Source organism: Zootermopsis nevadensis, unplaced genomic scaffold, assembly GCF_977971745.1.
Source record: "Zootermopsis nevadensis isolate Lab colony 2312 unplaced genomic scaffold, Znev_1.0 Znev_ptg000061l, whole genome shotgun sequence".
Lineage (NCBI taxonomy): Eukaryota > Metazoa > Arthropoda > Insecta > Blattodea > Termopsidae > Zootermopsis > Zootermopsis nevadensis.
In genome coordinates this window covers 15,928,661-15,956,468 of record NW_028259192.1, presented here as the reverse complement: position 1 = coordinate 15,956,468, position 27,808 = coordinate 15,928,661, and the positions used below count along the sequence as shown (strand labels likewise).

Sequence of the window (27,808 nt, the reverse complement as noted above, 5' to 3'; positions counted from 1 at the left end):
TGACGGAAAATTTTGAAACTGCAATAAAGAGTTCAGTTTTATGGTTCAAGAACTTAAGTAAGTTGTGAGCGTTAATTACATTTGGCTTCCGGATTCACTTCCATTTGTACGTCAAAGACTGGGCCCACTTCTCAGTTTTCGCAAGAAACGGGAATCCATGGAACATGGTCCACCCTGAGAAGCTAATGGACGTTCTGCTTGTCAAATTATGCGTCATTTTTTTCAATTAGCAGGTTCATCAAGATGTTATGAAACTTAAAACATGCTTTTATCGCAATGAAATATTTTTATACTTTAAGTTCAACTATAAAATTTAACAAAAGCTAATTTACAAAAATTCTTAACCTACGAGTTCTTGAATAAATAGTTTCAAAGAGTCTGTGTGTGAAACTAATTTTTTCTAGAGATTCGAAATCTGTGTTCCGGTTGTTCGTGTAATTCGTAACAGTAGCAATGCAACGTAACACGTGCTGTGTATTCAGAACAATGAGCCTACGCTACACAATTTTTAAAATTATCTATCTGCATAATGTTTGCAGTGACATTCGCACAGAATTTGGAAACGTCCCTTCGAAATATCTCGTTTTCTACTTCCGGTATTTAAAATTTGAAACTATTTTTAATCGTCGGACTTTTTCCAGGCACGTCTACATGTGACGACGCAGTCCGTGTCATAAATTATTTCGCAAGTATGAACCTGCTACAGTTTGCAAAAACTTTCGAACGAACTGCGTATACGCTGTCGTGAATGTTAGTGACGGTCGAATCCCGTCCTGCGACGACAATACAGGGATCCTTGCTCATCGCAAGTTCCAGAGAATGATGCCAAATTAAGCGATGAAACATGCTGATGGCGATAAACCGAGTCCCACCCTTCCTGGTACAGATGCACCGAAACACAGCTTCTGTCAGTGTGGGGCTCCCGGAATGTAACGTTGTTTGTTGATGTTTCGGAAGAATATACTGCCTCCATCTTCAGGATTGATAGCCACCTACACGCCCACACGGCTTCACAAGCCAGAAGACCATCATCGATATATTCACTGCTGTGAGAACGTTGAATTTCGCATTGAACTGTTGGCTTTTTTCAAAATTCTTATATTTCCGTTTGCGGGTTCTAACAGAAGGTCTGTAGGCTACGGTACACAAGGACAGGACCTAAAATGACAAATTGGGATGGGCCAAGCCACAATCTTATAACTTATGAAACTGCGAATAATTAAGTTACGTTTAAATTAAGTCATTCCGAATTTTAATGTCGTCGTTATCACAGATTCGCAATACTGAACGTGAACGCCTATGCTAAGGAACGCACCTAGTAAGTGTCTGACTTGTTGAAGGCAGCTGATGAGACGAAACTTCGAGCATATCCAAACGTTGTTTTCCTTCATCTATTCCGTTATGACGAAAGAAAGGAAACGGAAGTTGTAGATAAGCGATTATCGGCTCGTGATTCTCCATGAAGCTACTTACACTTAATTTTAAAGCCTGGAGTGACAGTGTGAGCTTAAGGCAGATTTAACTCTGAAATTAATCCAGTATCTTTTAACCGAGTGAAATTGGTTTCAAAATTGCACTTATGCGATTACGATACATTAACTTAAAGAAAACATGTTGACCGACGCATTAATTTATGCCAAAAGTTTTTCCCACGTCGTTTACTTCGCTTAAGTTAGTACTTAGAGTTTTTTTTGTTTAATTTAAAAAATTATATATCTTATTTACCGTCTTTAAATCGCGACACTAAGCCCATGAGGTCTTTCCACACACGGTGACGTAAATGTGCTTTTGTCCGCTCTTCAAGGGGATCTGAAACACAGTCCTCGGCGTGTGTCGGATCTAGTGATAACAGTCCTGTGATTTGACCATGGTCGTTTTTAAATGGGTAAGAGTACACGCAAAATCAGCTTTGTTTATCCACGCACCTTTACAGCATGGACAGGTGCCTGACCACATGGTACATTTTATTAATCACCTTTTTTAAATTCAAGTTTCTGAAAAACAAAACTTTTTAATAATTTTGATGAATCGTACATCAAGGTTAGACGCTTGAGGTAACCTGTCATTACATGTTCAAATTAAGAAGTGCAATAAACCTGTAATACACGATGTCCCACTTATCGTGAAACCAGTGACCACAAAATGCCACAGCATTTGCCAGCGAATTACCGAGAATTGATTCAGTCTCAGCGCAGGAGACAGCAGTCGCTTGATAGTAGTTGGTAAGATCCGAGTTATGTGGGGCTTCCTGTACCACATTTGTTCACAAACATATGTTTTCGTATATTTAAATTATATTGTTATTAGTTTTGTACTGATCTTGCATGAAGGTAAATCACTGTAGAATTAGGTCTACTTGTTTTCTGAAACATCTGTTGATCGAAACCTATACATGTTCTCTCACGCTACTAATTCAAATATTTTGAAAGCTATTAATCTTTCATGATTAATGATTCACAGAATTTCGCAACTGTAAATAATTTAGATCTGCTGCACTTTTCGGTAACTGAGTTCTTTACTGTAAGCAACACTCAACCAAAGCCCAACCCAATCAAAGGGTTCACTAGCCGCAGAGAAAATTTGTGACATGGTATGGAGATTGGTTTCGCAACATTTAATCGGAGGAGGGAGGTATAATTGTACATGTTTTAAAATGTCCGCAATCTGAAACCTATGGAATTTTGAATGTCAGTAACAGACGCGTTTTCATTAACAAGAGGTGAAATAATAAGACAAGATTGCAGATTAGCCACGCGAATACACTGTCGCTTTATACAGGGAGTGAATTACTCTAATGCTGAATATGCCCAAGTAAAATTCCTCCCAGAACTCGTGCACAAAACTTCAGTCCATTCATGCAATAATTTATTCTTTGCAGCCTATGTGCCAACTGATCGTAGCGAACACACGTAAAGGATTCACGCCTCTCATTATTAAGAAGGTAATGTCGAAAATTATTTATATTCGCTGTATCAAAGACTGAAGTTACGTATCTGTACGTTACAGCCATGTCTGGACGAGCTTTTGTGTGTGGGTGCCAAAGATACGGCTAGGTAATTCTACGTACCATATTAGGAGACTCTTAATGAGATGAGGTTTCCCACCACCCCAGCCATACCGATGCAAAAATTACTAATAAAACATGGGAGGCCATGCTTTTTGACCTCAGGGACAGCATTTTTCTTCTACACTGCAAAAAAATGTATTTTTGGCTTTTATTCTGAGAATTTGGCGTTTCCGTATTGTTCTGTCGCAGAGTCGTTTAAGGGTATTTTCGCAGAGGAATTGGTCCATATTTCTTGTAGATGCAACTGTAATGTTATCAGTTATACGGAGTGCGAAACCTGATCTCTCACAATAGAATATTTGTAAGGAATGGAACGGGTGGACTCACTTCAGGCTTGAGAAATACCTTCTGGGATGTTGAACCGTGTAGTCTGTTAGAAATTGACCTACGTTTCAGGTTTCTCTGGAGAGAGTAAGAGCCTCTGAAACGTCGGTCAATTTCTACCTGACTACACGGTGCAACACCCCAGAAGATGTCTTCATTCACGTCGCTCGCCGAGAGAACATGAAATCTCTCGTGATGTGCTTGAGTGACGGCCTGAAGTGATCAAACACTTTCATGAACGTTGGGGTAGCATGAAAGACAGAGAATTCCCTGGCCAGCTTAGCGACTACTAGCCTTTGGTGAAGGATTACATATTCCGTGTAGTTAGAAAGGTATACAGGTGAATCGTTATACGCTTTTTCTCATATCCGTGGTTTTATTTCATTATCAGCATCTATTTCCTATACGCGATTAAATTTGGAAACCTCTTACCTGCGCCGAACCTTAACGAGGCTTCTCAGCATCTGAGAATTATGACGTCAGTTTAAAAAAAATGGCGATTGTTATATACGTTTCCCGTTTTAACGCGTCTATTCGCAGTAACGCAACCCCCTTGTAAGTGACACAGCTATCGCTTGCACATGACCACAATGCGAGACAACATAACAGAGGTCTATTGTTTTTATATGTAAGCCTTTCCACTGCGAATACCGGAGTACAGTGACCGCTAGGAATGTGACAATACCGATTCGCTTCATACTTATTAAACGTCTTAAGCCCGATATCACGCACCTACACATTTTATATGAGGAAGTGTTTATGTTTAAACCTGGAAGGAGAGCATTTTGAAATTTAAATTTAAAATCATATTCCTCATGAGCCGCTGAAGGTATCTGTCCTGTGGATATGAAGACGGGCCAGCTCCCGAGATTAAGACCAAGCCACGCCGCCACGGCAGTTGTACCCAAACACAAAATAACAGTTAATTTGTCAGTTTTGCACCATCCACTGTTATTACGTCCATTTTCGCCAGCAATATTGGGTTATATTCATAGTGTGGGCTACATCAATATTATGATACGGTCTGAAACAAATTATTTCATTAAAAAGTTAACGAATTCTTCGATGGATAATCCATTCAATTACGTAATCCGATTAATTAAAACAAATTCATTGTGTCACTAAGTCCATTCAACTTTTAAGCTTTTAATTCCATTTACAAATGTAATGCCTCTGAATTACTTTGAAATAACTTTTATCCTGCGATGCAAGAACGGTAAGGAAATATATATTTATTTGTTAATTTTATTTATTTATTTATTTATACGCTTTTTCAGCTTGTACAGGCCGTCCGTTCTGTTCCGACACAGAATAATTCTCAAAGTGTGAATCATTTAGTAATTTTGATAGTCTCCTAAGATAGGCCATCAGCCTGGCAAGGTCCCTCACCTACACAAGAACACACGCCATTGAATGATACAAATCCGTGTCTTGAGCGGGATTCGAAACCCCTGAATCCTATTGTTTGATCAGTCTAAGAACGCCGTGCTTTTCTAACTTCAGTTCACACTTTGGTGAGCACTATTTATTTCACTGTAAAAAAAAAATTCCAATTTATGAAATCCACGACTTTAAAATTAATTTTCATACCACGCGATCAACGTGTTCATCGCCCCGTGGACGGCAGCATTAATGCCGTAACAGGTGTCTGATGTTTTCTTGCTGCTTAGGTTTTCTCCCTATAAGCTTGGTTGATTCCATGTGCCTACAATAGTAATTTTTGTACTGCGAACATTTGGCATACGATTACCGCGGTCATTTCAGCGGAAACATCTTCGTCACCCATTTTCATTCTGAAACTGACCGTTCCTCTCGTTACATGGATTATAGCGTCATGTGCGTGTTTACCAGTGCTACGGAGGAGTCTGTCTCCTTCATTTGCTAGGTAGAAGTCTACTTAAACGGCTTCATATCCTAGAAGACCACAATTCAAATTTCCATCTCCACTTAAACGGTGCATCCCACATTGCCCCTGTAGAACTAGTGAGTTAATTTCTGTATAGGGTATTGTCACATGGCAGACATGCTAAAAGAACAAAATAATGAGCAGTCTAATTAAATGCGTACTGTCATATAAGCTCAGGTGGTGAGAAGCTGTTTTTATTTTAATTAAATGCATTATTTTACAAGTCTAAATTTCTGTTAGATGTTTGCCATTTATGGAACTATTTACTCCGTCCTTGGTGTTTCTTGTTCGTCAGTCACAACACACATTCTTTAGAATATGTTTCGGTCCACGGAACATTTTTTTAAAGAATGGGCAGTGAACCGAGTGCGAAAAGTGACGAATATGAAAGACAACCAACCGACTTCACACACACACCGGGTTGCTACACTACAGAGTTGATTACCCGGCCACAAAATTCTTAAGACGCAGGATTCGGTGGAAGCTCATTGTGATGGTTTCTTCTTCGGTTTCAGGTCCAAATATTCTTCTCGAGAGTCGCAGTTGTGGTTTTTACATATTTCATTCACCATGTTCATTGCAGCAGACGGGAAGCATTAGCCAAATTCAGTCCACTTTTAAATTTCGTCAACGTAATTTGGTTCATTAATGTACTTTCCAAATACTTACAACTTTGCCACATTTTCGAGGAATGTTTGTTGATTATTAATTTAATTCGAAGCGCAGTTCGTGCCCATTCTTGGAACAGCGATGTCAATGTGGCTGTTCAATTTGGCATCGACGTTTTTGCAGTCAATCCGATGTCGTCCTCCCTCTCCCATGTGTCATGGCGCGGTGATTTAGTAAATGCAAGGGACAACTTTTCATTTTCTTACGTTGGAAGACGCTTATCAAAACGAGAAGCAGACAGCAGCTGAATGTTACGCTCCACGTGATGATTTGGCACTAAATCACTACCACTGACTTGTTAGTCTACGGAGTTTGGTTACTTTCCTGTTCTTACTGTTGTCAGAAACAAATTAAATGTTGTTATGAAGTAAGTCTTTTGTTAACAAATATCGTGAGTATGGACTGACCTCTTGTGTCAGTTAAAATTATTACCAGTCCATGTATAGTAAAAAGAATGATTAATATCCGCCATTGTATTCGGAATGCAGTATACGTATATACGTATATTTAACTGATCCCAGCTCTTGTTTCCGGAACGTTGAATGATCATTCAGTTCATTTTGATGACGTCCTAATCATAATTGCGAATAAAAACACCAGCGTATTTACGATTTAAAATAGTGCTTGGTTTGTGCAGATTCTTTCCGTGAAGTAATACGTGGTGTCTGTGCTTTCCAGCGTTAGTGTTTGGAGATTCGTTCGTTTTTTTGTCAGTTCTGGACGACCAGATTTCGAGCGGAACAAATTCGTGAGTCACAGCTAATACCTAAGCATGTTTTTCGGACAATGATTGATTAAATACTGATTTATGCTGTTTTATTTAATCTGTTAAGACTGCATGTCAGAGCATGATTAGCTGTTTTAGTATATTTTGTACTTGTGTTTATTACATTGTGTTAGCCGTTGTTTTAAGTCTGTCGTCGAATCATCGGAAATGTGTATATACTGAACTTGGACTGAAGTTTAGGAAGCTTGCAGAAATCAGAGAATAAAATCCATTGTAAGGCAATATAATTGTTTCAGGGCTGTCCCCTAGGGCCGCGCAGTGTATAGAGTATTTTGTCTTCCTCAGGTCGAACTCTGGGTTAGCGATCACAATCTCGCCGAGGCTGTTCCCGTAATTATGCGTATCTTACTGAGCACCAAAGTTCCACGATTGGTTACCCCCCTCCCAATACAGATAAAAATACTTCTTTACGACGCTGATAAATTATTTCAGGATTGACATTTATCGGAAAATCTACAATGCGTTGGTGAAAAGATTCTGTTCAAGGTTTCTCACTTTCAACGGCTTTCGTAATGAGGCGCGTGTCTTAAGACAGCGATATCTGTCGACTCTCAAATAAGTAGCCTTCCACCTCATTCTGTATATACATTTACATTAAGAAGAGTTCTTCTGCAGTCATTATATTTGTGAGAGTTGTTCTTAATTCATTTATACGGGCAACACTTGGCCACTGTTCCACCCTACAGGAACGTCACGATACCGGAAGGACTAAAAAGTTTAAAGTTCACACCCCAGCTATTATCATAGCACACAAACCACCAACTCTCTTATCTTTTGTAATAATAAGAAGTACGAAGCTGAAAGTAAGGACTGTGGAGAATCAGCGACGACCACGACGGAGGAAGACCGTCGCACTGACTGTCAAAATAAATATTCAACGTATGGAAATTAGAAGCAGCAGAAGCCAGAAGAGCGTTCGTTGTGTTTCTTTTCTCACTCCGCCCCACGAGTTGCCTCGTCTGTGAGAATGGTTTGCACTTCTGTTTACTTTCCGCTGATGATGGGACTCGAAAGAATTGGGTGCGCATGAAGCATGCATGGTGCTGGACCAAGTTGCTAGCCGCAACGGAGGACAATCATCGACACCGTGGTGTTAATTGGGAGCTGTTTTAGGATCAGAGCTTGGTTTCCTTTCTATTCGTGTGTTTATAAACATTCTACATTATGCGGTCTCACACGTGGCTTATGTATGAATATCAGGTTGTCCGTACAGTCTAGAGAGAAGGAGAAATAACGTCTTCGTCTTACAAGTTACAATAATTATGTAGGTAAGAATTAAGTTATGCCAAGGATAAGGACTTACTTAGTTTGTGGTTACATAATTGCTGAATAAACAGAACGGCTACTTCGATTGAAAGAATAAATAGGCCCATAGAAAAATAAAAAGATGCCGTAACGAAAAGAAATTACTTTTCGAAATCCTTCCTCCCTCAGACTGAACGAATTAAATTTGTATTCAGTCATTTCAGAAACAAACGCTGTAAGTCTATTCGTTAAAAACTACGAAGCTTGGGCTTCGAATTTTAATAGCCCACCGGGCACAACGATGATGATTGGATGAGGACGGATCGGGAAGAAATCTGTCGTGCGACAAATGAAATTCCTCTGTCACTCCAGGAGCATGTAAAGAATAAAGAACTCTTTATAAGAGCAGAGAGATTAAGATCTCACAACACTGACGTAAGCTTCGGGATACGAAGTTGTTTTAGTGCTTAGTATTGGGAGAAGCCCCCTAATCCGATTTCACAGACTTATGTATGGACCTTCCAAGCGATCTCCGGCAAATTTGTGAAATTTAACTCCCAGTTTAAGTAGCTGCTGCTTACATAACCTCAAATGTCCTGTATGCAGTTTCAAAACTTGCTGAATTATTTCCGATATATAGCAGTTGGTCTTTCAGCGTCAAAATAAACGAGAATATTTTACGTATTTTCTCTGTGACTCCTCCCCTTTTTTATTAGTTGCCTTCAATCTTACTCCTTTTATCCACACTGTGTATTTTTCAGATATTTAGACCGTGGCTGGGGTTATTAAGTCTTAAAGTTTTCCCTTAAAAGCTAATTGTATCCGATGTTTGTCGCATTAGGAGGTAGCCCAAGTTTTTGAAGTTTAATTTTCTATACACAATGTCTTGGGTCAAGATTTTCAATTTCATTTGCTCCAGACTTCGAAACCACATCTAAACTTGGTCTCAGACTACTTTTTCCTTGTCGTTGAATTATTACTGGAATGAACGAAGAAGAACGGCCCTCGAAGGAATATGGCGACTCGTGCGAGCTGAAAAGTCGCTGGCCTCTTTCTATCAGAAAACTCTTTGCGTTCTGGATGTGGGGCCCTACTTCCGCCCGTGAGGACCTCGAATGTCACTGAATATGTTTCCCCAATTGCAAATAACAAACTCCTTTTCTGTCAAGATGACGTCACTCACAGTGCCTCGTAAAGAACTTCTTACACCTGTACCGAGTGGGAATCGAAGAGGAGTACAGGATGTACGATTCATCTGACTTAGGTTAGAAACCGTTTGCATGTGAACACGGTAATGAACCTTAATGCTCCAAAAGAGGCGAGGAATTTATTAACTATCTGAGCGTACTGACGACTTCTCAGGAATTGTTAGCAGCCATATTTTTCTTACGTTTCCATTTCTGTTCCCGTACCGATGATCAAAATTGCTGGGGACTTGTATTCACTATTTGTTAAGGCTCTACACTGTATAAACTAATTGTCAAATCTCTCTTGAACAGAAATACAACATCCTGTCGTTATCGGCCGCATTACTTAAAATAGGCCTACAAGACTGCACTCTCTTCTCAACTTCTTGTCGTGTCTTGGGGATTCCCTGTGCCCTTTCCCTTCCTACAATGTGATTGTCTCGCCCTCCGAACAGAATGGCTCCCTCTTTCTGCCCTACCTTCGTACAGACAAGTGATGCCAATAAATCCCCATTACACAGACCAAAGGAAGATGCTTATTGATCCAACAACATCCATTGATAAGAATTGCCTTGCAGGGGTGTCTTTCGCCATCGCAGAAAGAAATTTCTGGAGGATTATATAGTAGTGTTCGCGGAGCCCGACAGGTTAATTGTCATTTATTTATGTAGGCCTGTTCTATTAACGAATCTATGGGGGAAGAAACACCTAACAGTACCTTACGTGGGCACAGTGTGTGATAAAAGGGTATCAGTATGTACCTCATTTAGGTCTTGAGTTCAGGTTTCACTCCAAACACAGGCTGTTTGTTCATGCTGAGATATTTCGCACTTTTACTCTGTCCCCTCAGATTAAGATATTAAATTAAAGCACTTCTTTTAGATTTATTTCAAGTGACCCTTCTTATTAACTTTTCATTTTTCACGTAAGTCAATTGTAAAATTTCTGTATTAGACTTGCCCTGGTGTATTACATTCTGATCTTGCGAAAAATCAAAAGAAACCGATCTGCATGCTCGCAATGTAAGTTTATTATGCAATAACCAAATGTTACATTAACACTGAATACAGGTGGATATTCCTCTCTTCCCACCACTGACACGTCTTAGTGACCAAAATGTTCCCCTGTGTAACAAACATGCGAAGATTCAAGTGATCTCAACAGATATTGAGTTGTCTACCGAAATGTCTTCATTATCAGTCCGCATTAATTTAATCTGAGCACACCAAAATTATCAGATCACTACTCAGTGTGTTTATAAAACCAACATTAATTTCAGTAAGCAACAATTAAAACACAGTCCTTTCCGTGCTGACAGCTGAATTTGTAGGAAGCTAATTTCTCAATATATTTGGCACTAGTGAATTAGGTGAACATTTTCTTCATCTGTACTCTTATTATGATGATAAAATCAAGGATGGGATGGGCGGAGTATGTAACGAGCACTAGGTAAAAAAACTGCGTACAGAATTCTAATAGGGAAATCTGAAGTAAGTGACCAATTGGAGAGATCTTGGCGCAGATGGGGAGTCACGTATTTCGTTATCGTAGGTCTATGAGATTTGATGTTCTTAACGGCGGTGAAGATTTCGATGTTACTCATCTGGACCTTGTTGTAGTTTGGTACCAGCACTTCAGAGGGACACTGCTCTACCCCACCATCAACATTTTGTTATCCGTATGAGTGAAATATCAATGGCCCGCCATGAAAGCTAAACGAGTTAGTACAACACAGTATTGCTGGGATCCATCGTGTCCATTTATGAGATTTGAGAATCCAATGAGGATTCCATCCTTCTGTTCCCGAGGTCATTAAAAATACTTCTTGTTGAAGGGTAATAACGATTATCACTTCAGACAATGTGCATGCAATTACTTGTGGCACGCAGGCCAATTATTTCAATTATGATCCTTAATGCATAAAAGACGACGATCATCATCGAGGAAGAGGGAAGCATTCTCTCTCTATTGCCTGGCTTTTCTATGTTCTAATTATAATTAAATACTGGACTGACTTGGTTTTCACTACTCCCTTTCTGCAGGTCCGTGGCATTGTTTGCCCTTGATTCATTATACTGACAGCACAGCAGTATCACTCAGAAGTCAAAGTTGACGGAATGAACCTTCTCTGTGTTGAACTGTGATACATTATCATTGCAAAACGCATTGAAAGCACAAAATTTATAAACAGAAGAGATCGTTAATGCGTTGCACTCCTTTCTGTCGAACTTCGCATATTCATATTTTAAACAGGTCGCTTTTTGCTCTTTTTTAAGTGAAAGCTTGTGACTTGCCACAGAAGAGTATTTATATATGATTTGAGGTTTTCACAGCGGAGAGCATGAAGATTTATGGTGGCTGTAGCTCCCGAAAGCTTCCTCGGTTGACGACTGATTGCTGTTTACGCCTACAAATTCGTATGTTAGGCTATGTGCATTTCTAGCTTTATTACATGACGCTAAAATCTACTCGCGTCCCTTGAATGTCACTAAATATTTGAGCCAGGCCTACCAAAGCAATTTGTCTGTACCTGCAGATCACGTCATTAAGTAGTTAATATACGCCAGAGTTAAATAAATACCAGCGACGTCTGAGGCGTGGGGAGTTCAAGTACTGCATTACGAGGCGACCGAAAAACGTCGTGCATTTTCCGATTTCATGTAATACTTTATAACAAAATAACTATTATAAAATAACATGAAATAAATAAGTTAAAGACGATACAGCAAGAAGCGGATATGTTATGAGATATATTTTGTACTAAAAACCGATGTTCTCCACTCAAGTGTAAGGATTTTAAGTATGCGCACGTCACTTGCTTGCCGGGTCGCCTACGTCACAGGTATTTACTTAACTCTGGGTAAAAAAGATACTTTTATCCCTTTCAGTTCCTTGTATATTCAGATCAACTGCCACCAATTTCCTCAAATTATACCTGCCCTTTTGTTGACGTACATGAGTCATGCACTTGGATGTTACGTGAATACAAGAAAGTTTACAGCATGTGCGGGTAACTTGATACGACCATAGGAAGCAACAGTGGTTTATATGTTTGTACAGCGTGCTAAGTACGAATAGGACTCTGCTTGCAAATATTGATTTACATTGTACGCGTCTTTCCTCACAATAGACTCTGACACCAGCGATTGTTTGCGAAATAAATCATGCGAAACCGAAACGATATTCGAAATTGTCGGTTCACGACTTGATCGCTCTGATCATTGCTGCCAGGTATACACTAACCAGTGGCGGTCTTCACTCAACTACGATTACTCTCAACTGTGTTTCGTAAATTACAAAGAACGTTGCTTCTTCGTGGGTAAAGTCATGCTGAATAGTCCCGTTGTAAACAAATACAGCGTGCTGAGTACACATTTAGCTTTAACCGAAAGAATATTTTGTGTACTATAATACATAAAATTGTTCTTTCGAACCTTGTCCATCGTCTAAATTACAAAAATAAATAACTACAACTTTTCGGAAGATGAATTCTACTTTCGGATTCAGGTAAAAACGGGAGGGGTGAAGACGGCATAGAGCCCATCTGTTGGGCTTCCTGGCTGGGCTAGCCACAGACCTGCAGTGATGTGCTTTGCTGGATGGACTATGATGTTCAAATGAAACATTGCAATTCCATAATGTCGACATTTTAGAAATAAGTCCATTCGAAATTTCTGCGAGTTATCAGGTGAAGTATAGTGATGGTGGTGGTTGAGTTTTACTTGTGTTTCAAAAAAAGTCCTTCGATCACAATACACAGTAATGCGGTCATTGAAGCGTTCACTTCATGTTATTGTAGGCTGTAAAAAGAATGTAATGGTCCTATAAACACATGTGCAACACTTCTGAAAGAATAATGCACAAAATTTAATTAAACTTAGGTATGAGGCAAAATTTCGTAATGAATGTTGGTAAAATCAGATTGTGTTGGTGTGTTTAATACAGATTTTGCTGATCTCGTGGTTATGGCAACCAGGGCAACCACATTCTCTCTGTATCACAAGGGGAAAGTAATAATTATTTCAACTTTTGAGATCTATATATATATTGATATACGACATTTCACCGGGCACTGTTTATTGTTAAGCCTGCTGTAAAGTTAATGTACTTTTTAAATTGCTTCAGTCCGACACTGAATTAACTTTGGCCTAGTTCCGACGCAGGGCCTGTTTGAGAAACGTTTAATTGAACAAATGACGGATGCCTAAGACTAATTTTATGTTCTTCGAACTGTAAGATTGTCGGCCCGTGGCAGACACTGGTCAAAACGCAATTTCTGGGAATGTCTGACGACAAAAAAGAGCCAGCTCATTAACCCTTTGAAGTCGAAGCCCATCAAACATTCCAGTCCGTACGTCAGAACACAAAACTTAGTCATTATAGGGCTCAAGTTGTTAATAACCCAGTTTTCAGTGAAAATCTAACGAAACTCATGTATACAACAATGCAGTTATTGATTGTTTAAGCAATTGGCACACGTTATGTTGGTTTGCCTCTGAGCCTCAAAGGGTTTATAATATGTATGAAGCATGCTACTTTTTATGTTAGGTAGATAAATGTTCTGCAATTTATTTTTTGTTGATTTAATGTTAAATTCGGATTAAAACTAATTCGGCGCCACTGTTTCTAGAACTTCTTGGTGGCCCTCGCAGGAAAAGTTTCACGGCTCCCACGGGGGACTGCGTCTCCGCTGATAAAACAGTGTTACGATGTAGCTGAATGCAGTGGGTATCATATCTTGTTTAATCACGCTGCTAGAAAACTGCAGCTAAGCATTCTTCCTTAATGTAGCGGATTTTACGATCGAATGGTTTGGTACCGTCAGGAGGATTACAGAATATCGTCAAATTATTATACGTAGTAACAGATGGACCTGCTGAAACGAGTAATCTCTCACGTTTTGGGTGAACAAGATCGGTGTAATATTTATGTAATATCTAGGATTATATGTCATATTATATCGAGAAATGCAAAATCCACTCGTTAGAAGAATCTCAGACTTCATTGACTTCCAGGCACAGCACGTGGTCCATTCTTGTACACAAGACACTGCTTGGTATCTAAATCTGTGGCATAAGAAATGATCTTCGGCAAATTTAAGGATCACTTTCGGATGCTTCATCACTTATCATCGTTCAAATAACCTGTCCCTTGAGAATATGCAGTCATAAAAGGATGCAGCAGACAGGAATGGAGGGAGTTTTTAATTCAGTGGGGGGGATATGAAGGGGGGGGGGGGAGAGATCCATGTGCTAACCGCACCTGCCAAAAGAGTGTTGTTAAAAGCGTACCTTTTTACTGGCTAACAACCCGTAACGATGACACCTGACATTTTGACCCGGAGTTTTGTCGGATGAATACCCCCTGACACTTGTGATATGAGCCCGTTGATTGAGGGGGGGGGGGCTTGAATCATAAGCTGACTAGAGCAGGAGGCCAGGAAGCAACGAAGCGACACCAACACCTCCACGATTTTGGCTGCAACATGCGCGTCGTTACGGATTTGGAAATGCCACGTGCTGCAGGCATACAGGCTGATTCGCAATATAAACTGCCTGGCTTTCATTTCGAAGCTCCCTAGTTCTGCAGTTTTAAACCAACATTTATGCCAAGATACGGAGGTCCCGTATTTTATTAATTAATTGTTATCCTACGACATTGGTTCCAAAAACTCTTTCAGTCCAAAATTCGTTTCACGCGAACGCAAGAGGCCCTTTAATCTATAATAATGCCGCAAAATGTGATTTAGCAAAAGGTGTTATCTCGCACTATTTCTGGGAGGGGCAGCTGCGAAAATCCCCGAGAAAATCAAGAAGGTGGAATTTGTTTAAGGAGCCCGGCTGTGTTACGAGCATAAACGTAACTCAACTTTTTCTTTGCGTAAAAGGAATAACCCGAGAAAGCCGTATGGTGTCCTCTATACCGTTGAACCAGGCCCGACTCGTAAATCATCTGTGCTACCAGATCGAGGCGCGAGGTCAGGCCTTAATATACACACGTACCCAAAAATTGAAAGCAACATGGCGCCAGTAATTTCAATTCGCTGTTATGTTTTGTCGAGTTATTATGGTGTTTTATGGCAAATTCGCAAGGTTTTTCCACAAAAAAGCCCTATCATCTGAAGTGAATTGTTTCACGTTGGAGGTGGAACTGCATAAAGCCGTATTAGGCTTCACTTATGCATGACATTACTACGGGGCTCACAGTTTTTCGGCTAGGCGAATTATCCCGTATAACAGAATAGGGACTTTGAATTTGAGGACACGACTAATAACATTTAACGGACGATGTTGCAATGACTTAAGTCGTAATGAATAGTCTCCTTTATTCTTCAGATTTTGCTTCGTCACGTCAGCAGAGGAAGACGAAATACGGATAGAAGACTAGCTTACGGTCTGCCCCATTATGTATATGGAGGATGCGTGGTCAGTCAGATTTTGGCAACTGACTTCATTTTTCGGGGGATGATACTCAACTTAAACACGAAATTAGGTTGATAATACAATTCGGAGATGCATAAATTTTGGAAAATATCCTGTTTGCTCTTCTGAATACTACAGTTTGTGACTATACAAAACAATTCTGACATGTGTGTAAAAGGCTGACCCTTAATTTGAGGGAAGAACACAAATTATATATGAAAACAAAATTCTCAGGAAAACATTTGGCCGTAAGAGGGGGTGGGGTAAGTAAGCAATTTAGGATTACTTGACAAAAAATTCTTGTTAACACAGGCAGACAAGTATTTGTTAAGACTGTGAAATTAAGGAGGCCACGATTATGTGGGCCTATGTGATCAGGATATGCAAAACAAAGTTTGCATGCAGACGACAGAATCCGAACGTTCAACCCCCCTAATATTAAAGCTCGCCATGTGACTCGATTCTGAGTCAGTTCTATCCACCTCCCACCTTATAAACTGCTTCTCCAAGATTCAGGTTTATGTTATCTTCGTACATTAAAGTACGGACATGATATTAATACATCTTGTATGTTAACTTGAGGTCTTCAGCCATGAAGTTAAAGGTAGTATGTTCTTTCGAAATGTTGGTATCTATACCTACAAGTACCCACAGCGTCAACTCAAAAGACCAACACCGAAATCTTCAACGCCACTAGAACCAAAGATTTAAAGAGCTAGTGCTGATTCTTATGGACATTTGTCCATCGTGGATATTTCTTGGTGTCTGAGTCCGCTTTTCTTCATAGTTTGCCACTGGCAATGCCAAAAGGGAGAGTACAGAGGAGGCGAAAAGCAGAGCCTATAGCTTATTGTTATCGAGACTGGTCATCCTTCAAACCTTTCTAGTTCCAAGGCCCCGCTCACTCTGACAGTGTGCGATGCTGGAAACTGGGATACAAGTAAGCCTAGTTACAAAGCAGTGACCATATGTGAATCATAATCCACATTTAGCAACAGCCATATGTTGTACTATAATTGTAGTGGAGATTAACACATTTTTTTCGGAAGGCGGCAGGCAGGCAACCTAGCCTCTTCTCTGATGCCTTATAATGGATTTTGTCTACATAACTGCCGTCCACTTACTGAGCCAATGAGTAATTCATTTAATTTTCTAAACTGCGTAAAATTGTCCAGTGTTTGTAGATGGCCCAACATACCATTCTCTGTGTTAACGTATCAGTGAAGTAAAACTTTGCGCAATATAATAATTCGGTATTAAATGTAGGCTAAGAAAACTTGAAGTCGCATTGAACTGCTTCGTGTTAGGAAGGTCCCGGGTCGATTTAGACTGCGAATAGGCAGTCCTGAGTGAGGTTTCCGTCGTGTTTCTCAGATGCCGGTTATTATAAAAGCCCTTAAAAAGACTTCTAAGTCTGAGGCTAGCTGAACTCTTTTCCCCCCATTCAAACAAGACGGAAGCAGAATCCAGGTTCCGAAACTGTGTTTTATTTTGTAATTTTAGAAGATGGATTTTACATATTAACGCTCCGTCATCGGAATCTTTCAGACATTCGACATTCTCTCAGTTATGTCAACGTTACGTAATCCAGGCATTTGGGAAACATAAACCAAAAATATATCACTTAATGAGCAACACTTTCCTGCCGTCTTTTGTCCTTAGGAGAAAGTCTTACCGGGACTGTTTTTGGAGAATGGAGGATACATTGTTGTTGTAGCCGTTGTAGCTAGCACAGACGACGGTAATATTTCCCAGAGATAAATACCAGCAAAAAAACATTTCACTGACAGGTCTCAAATACGATGAGTTACGTACACGTGTCTTATTTGTCATGGTCAAAACTACTTTCCACTGCAAACAAATCCTGTGTTGCGTAACTTTGATTAACGTTCGATCGATAGATCGCACAAGCAGTGGAGTAAACTTTTTAAAAGGTTAATAATCAAACAAATACGAGCCCATTTTTGATGGAATGAGTACATTTTTACAAGATTATTCTAACATAGCCTGATACAGATGCCTCACTATAAATAAAGTATTTCGTTATGAATTAAGATCAGACAACATTTCTAGTTCTGGTTACTTTTCAAGCATGTTTTACAATTAAATGAGAATGTATCATTCAGTATATATAAGGTACTTACTACTTTGTATTTAACATTTTTTCCCCCATTTTTAGTACCCGTGCCGATTTTTGGTTCTGTGGCATCAACGCAAATATGGATGCTGACGCTGGAGTAATTTTATTTTATTTTCTAAAATATATTATTAAGATATAATAAAGTCGCTGTTATTCCTAATGCTTCGCAGTGTATCCATGTCCATACTGTAATTGGTCACACTGACTTCTTTTTCTGCTGGCCTTATCCTTTTGTTCTCACGTTTCCCGGACGCCAATTAAGAGACTGTTCGTGCGTAGCCATGCGTGACTATTGTACACGCACATCAGAGAAGAAGCAGTGCTTTCAAGAGCTGTAATTTTGTGGGCTTGAACCCTGCCTGGCTGGCAAGTTTGAAATGATGTGCAAGGTTAAAGAATTAGAGCTTTAAGGAGGACTAAATAGGCTGCACGCTGTGGGTGCGGGCAACTGACCAGAGAGATTCAGAGGAGAGATAAGACTGCTCTAACGTTGTGCCAATTAACACGCTATCTTGATGATTAGTGATGTGCACGGCTTTCAGGAACTACTTTCTCCAGGACATCAGGAATATATGGGCGATTTCCATTAGGACCACGTGTAGACGTGATATAAAATTGTTTTCATCTGCTACCTACAAATTGTATTTCGTGAATTAAAGCTGGGTCAGTGTTTTGATAGACCCTACGATTACGTATTTACAAGTAACGTAAATAGACAGATTGTTTATAGAACAAACACATTCACAGTGAGCCAGCTGATTATGGTGTTTAGCACCTGACGAAGTTGGTGCAATCTTTGTCGGTGGGGGTTTTTCGGATCTCTGGCAGGCGACCAGCTGTCACTCACAGAAAATACTGAGCCACGACCACTTCCTTCCATGTACGTCATTCGTAACTCACCGCAACTTCAATATCGGTCTGTCAGTCAACAGAAATTGGAGGACTTGTATTTAAGCAGAAAAATACTGACAAAATTAAGTATCCAGAGCAATGAGGACTGGCTGAATACACCTTCATCTGCCATTACGTCGACATCAGGTCTGACCCCTCTGTATGTGAGTTTGTTCGTGTTGTAGGCATATACCTTGATGTGCGGTTAATAAGGATATAAGGCACGAATCTGAGGAGCCGATAGACTTCCCATTAATAAACTTACGTCTAATTTCTTGGGAATTTGTGCTCATTTCTACCGCTCGCTGGGCCCGGAGACTTCCGTAACTGTGTACTAATGTGAAGGCAATATGAAGCAATCTCGCACAGATTCAGTGCGAGATTTTTTCCTTCACATTCTTGTCACTATGGACACACAGTTTTCGAGGACGGGACTCTTATCGACAAGTGTGAATTGTAATTGTGATGTAAATGAGTCAGTGGCATTCGTAGAAATCCCTCGGTTATTATGTGTACTTTTGTAATTAAGCTGTAAGAGGTAATTTATTGGTGTACCGTCAAATTTTTCTCATATTAATTCTGGCTTGAAGGACATACTGCAAATAGTAACCCTACACTTAATTTTAATACCGTACCATATCATGAAAAAATTACTGTAAGGATAATTATGACAGTAGTAATATTAACTGTGCTAAATATTTCTGATATTATCATTATCATCGTTATCTGTGTACTAACTCCATGTAGCGGATTTCTTGAGAAACTGATACTCAGCCAGTAAGGACATGCCACGCCCTTTGTGGAACTTCACTACCGCGTTCACAAGAGCCCGCCACGGAACCGTGACTTGAACCGGATAAATCCAGTCCACATCATCACACATTATTTTTCTAAAATCAGTTGTAATATTATTTTCTCCCCAGTCATCCCTCTGCAGCCAGGATAATTTTCCTACGTCCCGATGTTGACGTACGTCAGTGTCGCGATAACAAAGATCCGCATACTCACGCAAATTGCAGACATCTCTGGAAAGTATGTAAGATTTGAGGTTTTCACAACGGTGAGTATGAAGATTTCTGTCTTCTGGGTTGTTGCGCTGTGTAGTCTGGTCGATGTTTACCAACGTTTCAGAGGTCATACTGCCTCCATCATCAGGGCGATGAGTATGAAGATTTCTGTCTTCTGGGTTGTTGCGCTGTGTAGTCTGGTCGATGTTTACCAACGTTTCAGAGGTCATACTGCCTCCGTCATCAGGGCGATGAGTATGAAGATTTCTGTCTTCTGGGTTGTTGCGCTGTGTAGTCTGGTCGATGTTAACCAACGTTTCAGAGATCATACTGCCTCCATCATCAGGGCGATGGGTATGAAGATTTCTGTCATCTGGGTTGTTGCGCTGTGTAGTCTGGTAGAAGTTTACCGACGTTTCAGAGGTCATACTGCCTCGATCATCAGGGCGATGAGTATGAAGATTTCTGTCTTTTGGGTTGTTGCGCTGTGTAGTCTGATCGATGTTAACCAACGTTTCAGAGGTCATACTGCCTCCGTCATCAGGGCGATGGGTATGAAGATTTCTGTCTTCTGGGTTGTTGCGCTGTGTAGTCTGGTAGAAGTTTACCAACGCTTCGGAGGTCATACTGCCTCCATCATCAGGGCGATGGGTATGAAGATTTCTGTCTTCTGGGTTGTTGCGCTGCGTAGTCTGGTCGATGTTAACCAACGTTTCAGAGATCATACTGCCTCCATCATCAGGGCGATGGGTATGAAGATTTCTGTCTTCTGGGTTGTTGCGCTGTGTAGTCTGGTCGATGTTTACCAACGCTTCGGAGGTCATACTGCCTCCATCATCAGGGCGATGGGTATGAAGATTTCTGTTTTCTGGGTTGTTGCGCTGCGTAGTCTGGTCGATGTTAACCAACGTTTCAGAGATCATACTGCCTCCATCATCAGGGCGATGGGTATGAAGATTTCTGTCTTCTGGGTTGTTGCGCTGTGTAGTCTGGTAGAAGTTTACCGACGTTTCAGAGGTCATACTGCCTCGATCATCAGGGCGATGAGTATGAAGATTTCTGTCTTCTGGGTTGTTGCGCTGTGTAGTCTGGTCGATGTTAACCAACGTTTCAGAGATCATACTGCCTCCATTATCAGGGCGATGGGTATGAAGATTTCTGTCTTCTGGGTTGTTGCGCTGTGTAGTCTGGTCGATGTTTACCAGCGTTTCAGAGGTCATATTACCAGACGAGCGGTTTGTTGAACCGTACATGCATAAACACATGCATACTCGTGACGAAAATATTAGAAAAATAGAAGCGAGTCGATTTCCTGTTGCAGAATAAGAACCGTGCAGAACTACGCTAGAATCAGACTCAAAATATAATCGCGAGACGACAGGAGGAATTGATTTCAGCCAGGCTACGTGACGATGGAACTCCTTGCGCGGACCCGCAGAATATCTGGCCATAGACCTCGCCAACCTTACTGAAATCGAACCAGGATGTTAAACATAAAAAGGATTTCTTTTCCTCTGCCCTTACAGAGGAAATGCAAGTCAGTGCACTGCACAGTCGCTAAGAAGGAAGTGACGGAAGGGAAATTCCGACCAGATACGCCATTCCGTTCGCACGTGGCTGTTGTCCTGCCTGATTGGTACTGCCACTCCTTTCGCCGCTAAAACTTCCCTCCGCTGAACCCTTTTGGGTCTCCAAAATACCACTGGGGCCTTTAATTCTCTTTGGTCCTGCATCCCGCTTGATTGTTCACAAACCATGAATGAAACTATTAAAAAAAGATAAACAGGACGAAAAAGTTTAAGATACTTCTAGAACGCATCCCAGACAGTCAGAATATGACCGAGATGGACTTGTTGAAGGAACATAAGCGGATGTGTCCTTTCTAAATCGAAGGAAAGAATGGTTGGGGGGTGGGGCGGGGGGTACTTTTGTATCAAAACGCCCTAATGAAGATGAATGGATGAGGGTATACTGTTCTGGCCAGCTCCGGTCACCTTTGACCCTTACAAGTGCTATCGTGTAGCACAGGTCAGAGGAACGAATTGTTGGCAATTCTGATATGGCGAAGCTCTGAAAGAAGTCTATTTCGGAATGTGTACTGGCTGAACTACATTTTCTGGCCCGCGGAGTTTTGAATACCGTCTGGTGGGATGTGCAGTAGTTATGGCGCTGCTACGCCGTGGCCTGGCCTAATTAAGAGCACTGAACAATACAGTAGGCTCTACCACAACCAGCCTGCTCTTTTCGAACCTTTACGGACGTGTTTACTGGCAATTCGTGACTTGCTTTTTATTGAAACGACAACTATCTCTCTCCTTCCACACTCCTGCCCCACCTCCACTTTATTCACTGTATTTCCTCACTACGCCATCAGTACGACTCTCTCTTATGCTATTTTACTCGGCGTATCTGTCTTCCGTGATGCCGTTTGTGAACTGCGAAGACTATCGGCACTGATTTAGGTTGAACGAGCGAAAGTTCTATTGCGTCTCGAAAATCCTTTTATCTTTCCAGGAGCAGGGGAGGGGGGTGGAATGTGATTAATTATGTACTGAACTACAGAGCAATCTCGTATTTCGTGTTACACTTAACCTAACATCACGTTCAACCGATGAAGGATTTGAGGTTCTCACGGTGATTGGTGGGTTGTAGGGACGTGTAGTCTGATTGTTCTGAGCTATGATCGTTCTGATGATGGAGGCAGCAAGTACCTCTGAAACATTGGTAAGCTTCTACCAGACTACACGGCGCTACAATACAGAAAACACTTTTCTTCACGCTTAACGTAATTCAGTGATGAGTCAATTTAGATTATGGCGGAAGAGTGGGCCTCATACATTGGTTACGTGTGAGACGCTGCCCAGTTTAAGTAGCCCGAAATATTGGTATGGCTGCCTGTGACAGAGAGTGTGTTTTCACAGGACTGTCGCTCCTTACTTACGCCTGTAGTGTATAAATAATTTCAACGCCGTAAGACTGGCGTCTTGTGCAGTGTTAAAACACTTCAGCATTCCAGGTCATCATGAAGACATGAACGTTTAGTCCTAAGTACGTACTCATTAGCGTTGTTTTATGTTTTTGAATTTTCTTTATATTTGCACAAGTTTAGGTTTTAATATTCGATATATTTCCTGTATGCATTGCTGAATATACTTATTCATAATGACCAGTGTTTGTATAGTGCCATGTAATGGACACGAAATGTGCTGTGTTCGAAGTACAAAGGGGAACTATTGCACATTTTTAATGTTGACATACGTTAGTTTATTTATAAAGAAACTATAAGACCTGTAATGTAAGTGCTTGCTTACAAACAACTTGCATTGCAAGTGCTGAAGTGTGTAAAAGGTTTAGGTCGTCCAGGTTGTAACTGCTTCTTGCAAACAAGCAGCAAACTGTGCCAGTTAGACCTTCTTCCCGTATACAACCTACAGTTGTGTCTATTCATTCTAACAGCGATTAACACTGTTGTTAACAGTCTGCTAAGAAATATTCATTTAAATGCTGAATTAGTTTTTAACTCGTTCAACGATTATGAAACGGGTAATTGTATGCCAAGTAAATACTTTGAAATACATTACTGAATCCACTGCGTTGTCGTCTGAGTCTTGTAATTCGAAAATATCCTACACTTCGTGACAGACATGCGAACCATTGGGATTATTCTTTCTGCAGAATCGGTTAGATAGGCTATTAGATGTTTACTTATATATTACATTGAAATGTCATTTGAATGTGATTCGTAGTTATCAGTGAAGTTAAGCATTTCTCGCCCTATTTGTTACAGGTACAGACCCTTATAAACGTTTGCTTTCCGTTCAAGACCTTTTCTTGGTTCAACAAACATTTTTGCACCAGAATGAGTTAGCCTTAGCCTTAAATGAAACTAGTTATGTTGTTTCAGTGAGGTTAAAGAAATTCTGTCGAATGCTTCCAAGTTTACAGCTTCAGGATACCTAAAAGAATTCCGTCTTCTCAATATACCTTCAGTCCAATGACCAATGGAGTCAACGTCCATATAATTTCTTCCTAAATGTTGCAGTTATGCTGAACATGACGTCAGTTGGTTTCACCAAACTGTACACATTCACATTCACTTTTAAGTAAATGCAGAACATTGGTAAGTGATTGCGTACATGCAACAGCGGACAGTGTTGCTTCTTTTTTCTTTTCTTTTCATTCACACACACACACATACACACCTAAAGCTAAGTCAATGAACACTACTGTACAAGGGCAAACCACCATACAAACTGAATCAACCTCTTCAAAAAGACACTGAAATTTAGATACACTTTTCATTGTACCTGACATGTGATTCTGACCAGGCACCAACCAGGCACCAAGATCTCTTTTCTAAGTTAGATGGTAAAGTGCAATGGAGTGACCAACGTGTTGTTCTACTAATGCTAGTTAAAATTATTCACTGTCAGGACTTTTTCCGCCGTCTGTTCTTTAAAATCACGACGTTTCGGAGGCTGGTTCTGTCTCCGTCTTCAGGTGAGAGGTACCTACTCTGTTGGGTCCCTGAGATAGAGCTAGTCTCTGTCACCGGAAGACGGAGACAGAACCAGCCTCCGAAACGTCGTGATTTTAAAGAACAGACGATGTAAAAAGTCCTGGCAATGAATAACTTTAAGTGTAAACTACCGTCGTCAAAACCCTTTAGAATTGAATTATTAATATCAAATCTAAAAGTTCTTGACGATGGTGAAGAGTCATTTGAATAAAAATTTTCTTGGATATTATCCATCGTCTAGTAAATAAAATATAAAACGTAAAACGACGTTTCGGAGATAGGGATTAGCTCTATCTAGTGGGCCCAACTGAGTAGGAACCTGAAGACGGAGATAGAGCCCCATCTCCGAAACGTCGTTTTACGTTTTATATTTTATTTGATAGACGATGTATAATATCCAAGAAAATTATTATTCAAATGAATTATTAATGCTAATTGAATTACAAATCCAGCTTTTTTGCCAGCCATATTTGTAGGAGCACTGTCAGTAGTAAAACAAACAAACAAACAAACAGTACTGGAAAAATCTATTGAGAATCTCAAAACGTGTTCATAAGACTGCAAATATCTAGACCAGTTCCGCTTAAAGTAGCCGTTTGATGATTACCTCACGGACTTAGTTACCTTTACAAACTGAACCATAATGGATAACGAGCTAATTACGTGATGTTCTGTGCTTGCATTAACAAAAACTGTGATTCTTTTTAAAAATTGTATTATCCTATGCGTCTCTCACTGTGTTTCGACTTCTGATCAGATCGGTGATAAGTTGCAAAATATTATTCTGGAAATCTTCAACACACATCATGCACATATTCGCCAGGCTTGCTGTAAACATTCATCATCAAATGATTTACCGTGTCTGGCAGGTGACCTCGAAACTTTAATGATTACATTCGAAGAACCTGTAAACGTATTTTTTGTTAAAAATGACTTCTCAGCGTACGGGTTAACTTAGCTCTTTTTGTTCAGTATTGCTTTCCAACGAAATATTTTTGTCAAGTTTCGTAACGTAGCGTAAAAGACTCGGTTCTATAAACCACGCTGTCAGAACAACGAACGTAAAACACTTCAGTTTAGTTAATTACATCACACTATGTTTACAACGCTCTCGACTTTCTTTACCACTGAATATCTCGCATATTTGGCCCAAGTTAGGGAGCCTTTTCTCTGACCCATGAGTTTGTTCGTCTCCGAGGAAGGTTGTTTGGTTAAATTTAGGTAGTTGATGAAAGACTCTCGGGCTACAATCCGCGTCAGGTGGCTGAATGGTGAATAGACCATTTCTTCTGCCAACGTTTAGACTGTAGCCCGAGAATCTTTCATCAACTTTAGTCGTCGCGAAAGCTTCACTTTATAAATTCAAGTACTTAAAAAAAATATATTAGCCTTGGTGAATTTAGACCTAATTATTTTATGTTCGTAACATTGCGATGCATGACGGAGAAAGCAAGCATCTGTGAAACGTCGGTTATCATCTACGAGACTACAAGGTACAACAACCCAGAAGACTGCCATCTTCATAATCACTGCCGTGAGAACCTGAAATCTCACATACTGTACTGGTTTGTGGACAGTTATAAATGTAACCGACTCAGATGTCTGTTTCCGGTTGTTTTAGGCTGTTGAACCCCCGTTGTAACTTGTGACCTTTCTGTTACTCAATGGAAAGCAGGATGAAGCAAGCCGTGATTTTTTTGATTGAAATAAAGTTTACAATATTATAAATTGCCCATTTGAAAGGTGGTAGGAAGGAAGAAAGGGGTTAAAAAGGCTGATACTGAAATAAGCTGAGGTCATCAGATTCACAATATGCTATTGAATGACCTACCATTATCGTAAGATCAGCACCGCGCTCCCTTTTGTTCAGGTCGTCCCACTTGAGCCCCCCCCCCCCCTCCCGCCGACGGTACTAATAATATACCACAATATTCTCTCTTCTTCATGAACAAAGCTCTTGTTCCTGTCGTATCACGGAGTCACATTCGCGCAAGAGCAGCATATGTCGTTACGTCGTTATCTTGCCTTATAAAATGCTGTGTTTCTGCGTGAACCTAAAAATTTGGGACGAAATCCGTGTGGTGGGTGTTGATAACAGAGAACTTTGTGGCGGTGCATGTAAATGATGCCACATTGTAAAATGCTTGAAAAGAACGATGTCATTCAGTGGGGGAAATTTTATATGCATGTAGTGCTTTCGTTTTATTGTTGTTATTGACACTAGGAAATTAAATACAATTGAATGGCGTCTAATAGTATACCATTTCTTTAAAATGCCATATCAATATTTTTTAAAAAAAATATACTAGCTCAGAGACATCCAGGCAATTATGTTTATCGGACAAAAAGGCTTTAGGCCTAAGTTAAAATAAATTAACACTTCTAAGCTGAAGCGCTCTCGATAATTCCATAAGCTTACTGAACGAACTGTAAAAATATGAGGGGAACGTGGGAATTTGTGAGGCTACACGCTGTTTACACCGAGGAAGACAACCATTTGGGTCTGTATCAGACGAGGCCAGATGTAATTATGGCTAATTTAGTTAATATCGCAAACACAGCCAAGGTAGACGCTGTTGACGAAAGGTTTAGCTGTATATTTCAGCATGAGGTATGGTATAAAAGTATTTTCATGACGTAGAGCATCATAGTCCAATCTACGGCCCGAGGCCATGTCTAACCAGGCCCGCAATTTTTTTTTAATTTGTTGCTAGAATTTAATTTATTTTCTTAAGCCATACAATTAAAAAATCGTGATTTTCAACTCGTCTCCTACTTTATTTACAAATGTCACACATATTGACTTCAAAGTCTTCCTCTAAATGTAAGTTTTCAGGTAAAAGAGTAATTTACGCACATTTTAATGAAATTTATATTTGAGCATATGTTATGGTAATTTGTAATTTCTGAAGAGGTATTTGTGAACATAGCGAAAATTAGCTTTTAAGTTTTAAAGATAGTGCCAGAAAGATTCTCTTGGCCCTCCAACCATTATAGACTTGGACCACCGGAGTAGCGTACTGACAAATACTTTCTTGAGTCAGCAGTGATGGGCAAATAAGTTTTGACTTATATGCTTGCATTTTTGTTTTCGCAAAATTAACACCAGTTTCATCTTATTTGATATGACTTAAATTAATTGCACGTGACTGTAATTACGTGCTGAGGAGATATTAGACCTACGTCTTACAGACACAACACTTAATTTTGTTTATTGTATCGCTACGACTTAATGCCGGAGGGATCGTGAAATACTGTTTATGAATCATGCCCAACAGGAACTAAAGCATTAATTACGAACATCGCGTCAGTCATTAGGTGCGAGCTTGCAGAGCGCATGTTGCATATAAAATTCAATTTCCGTCTAACACCGCGTCATGATAGCCTACTTAGGGTATGCAAATAAAACGCTACACATCTAGTCCTCAACGCAAAATAGAAGTATGGTATAAGTTCACGCATCGGCAGGTTCAAGGCCGTGAAGAGATCCCAGTACCAAGTGAATACATTTCTACGGCGGATGGTGGGGGTTAAGTCTGAACGCTGTGGCAATCGCCCTGATGATATAGGCAGCAAGTAACTCTGAAACGTCGGTAAATTGCTACCAGACTACACTGCGAAACAACCCTGAAGATCTTCTGAAA

At 40.2% G+C, this 27,808-nt stretch overlaps 1 protein-coding gene across 5 annotated transcripts in view; it reads left to right on the top strand.

The window, feature by feature from the left end:
- The window catches only part of svp (COUP transcription factor 2), a 189,712-nt gene that overhangs the window by 3,105 nt on the left and 158,799 nt on the right, over positions 1-27,808 (top strand). The window lies entirely within an intron of this gene.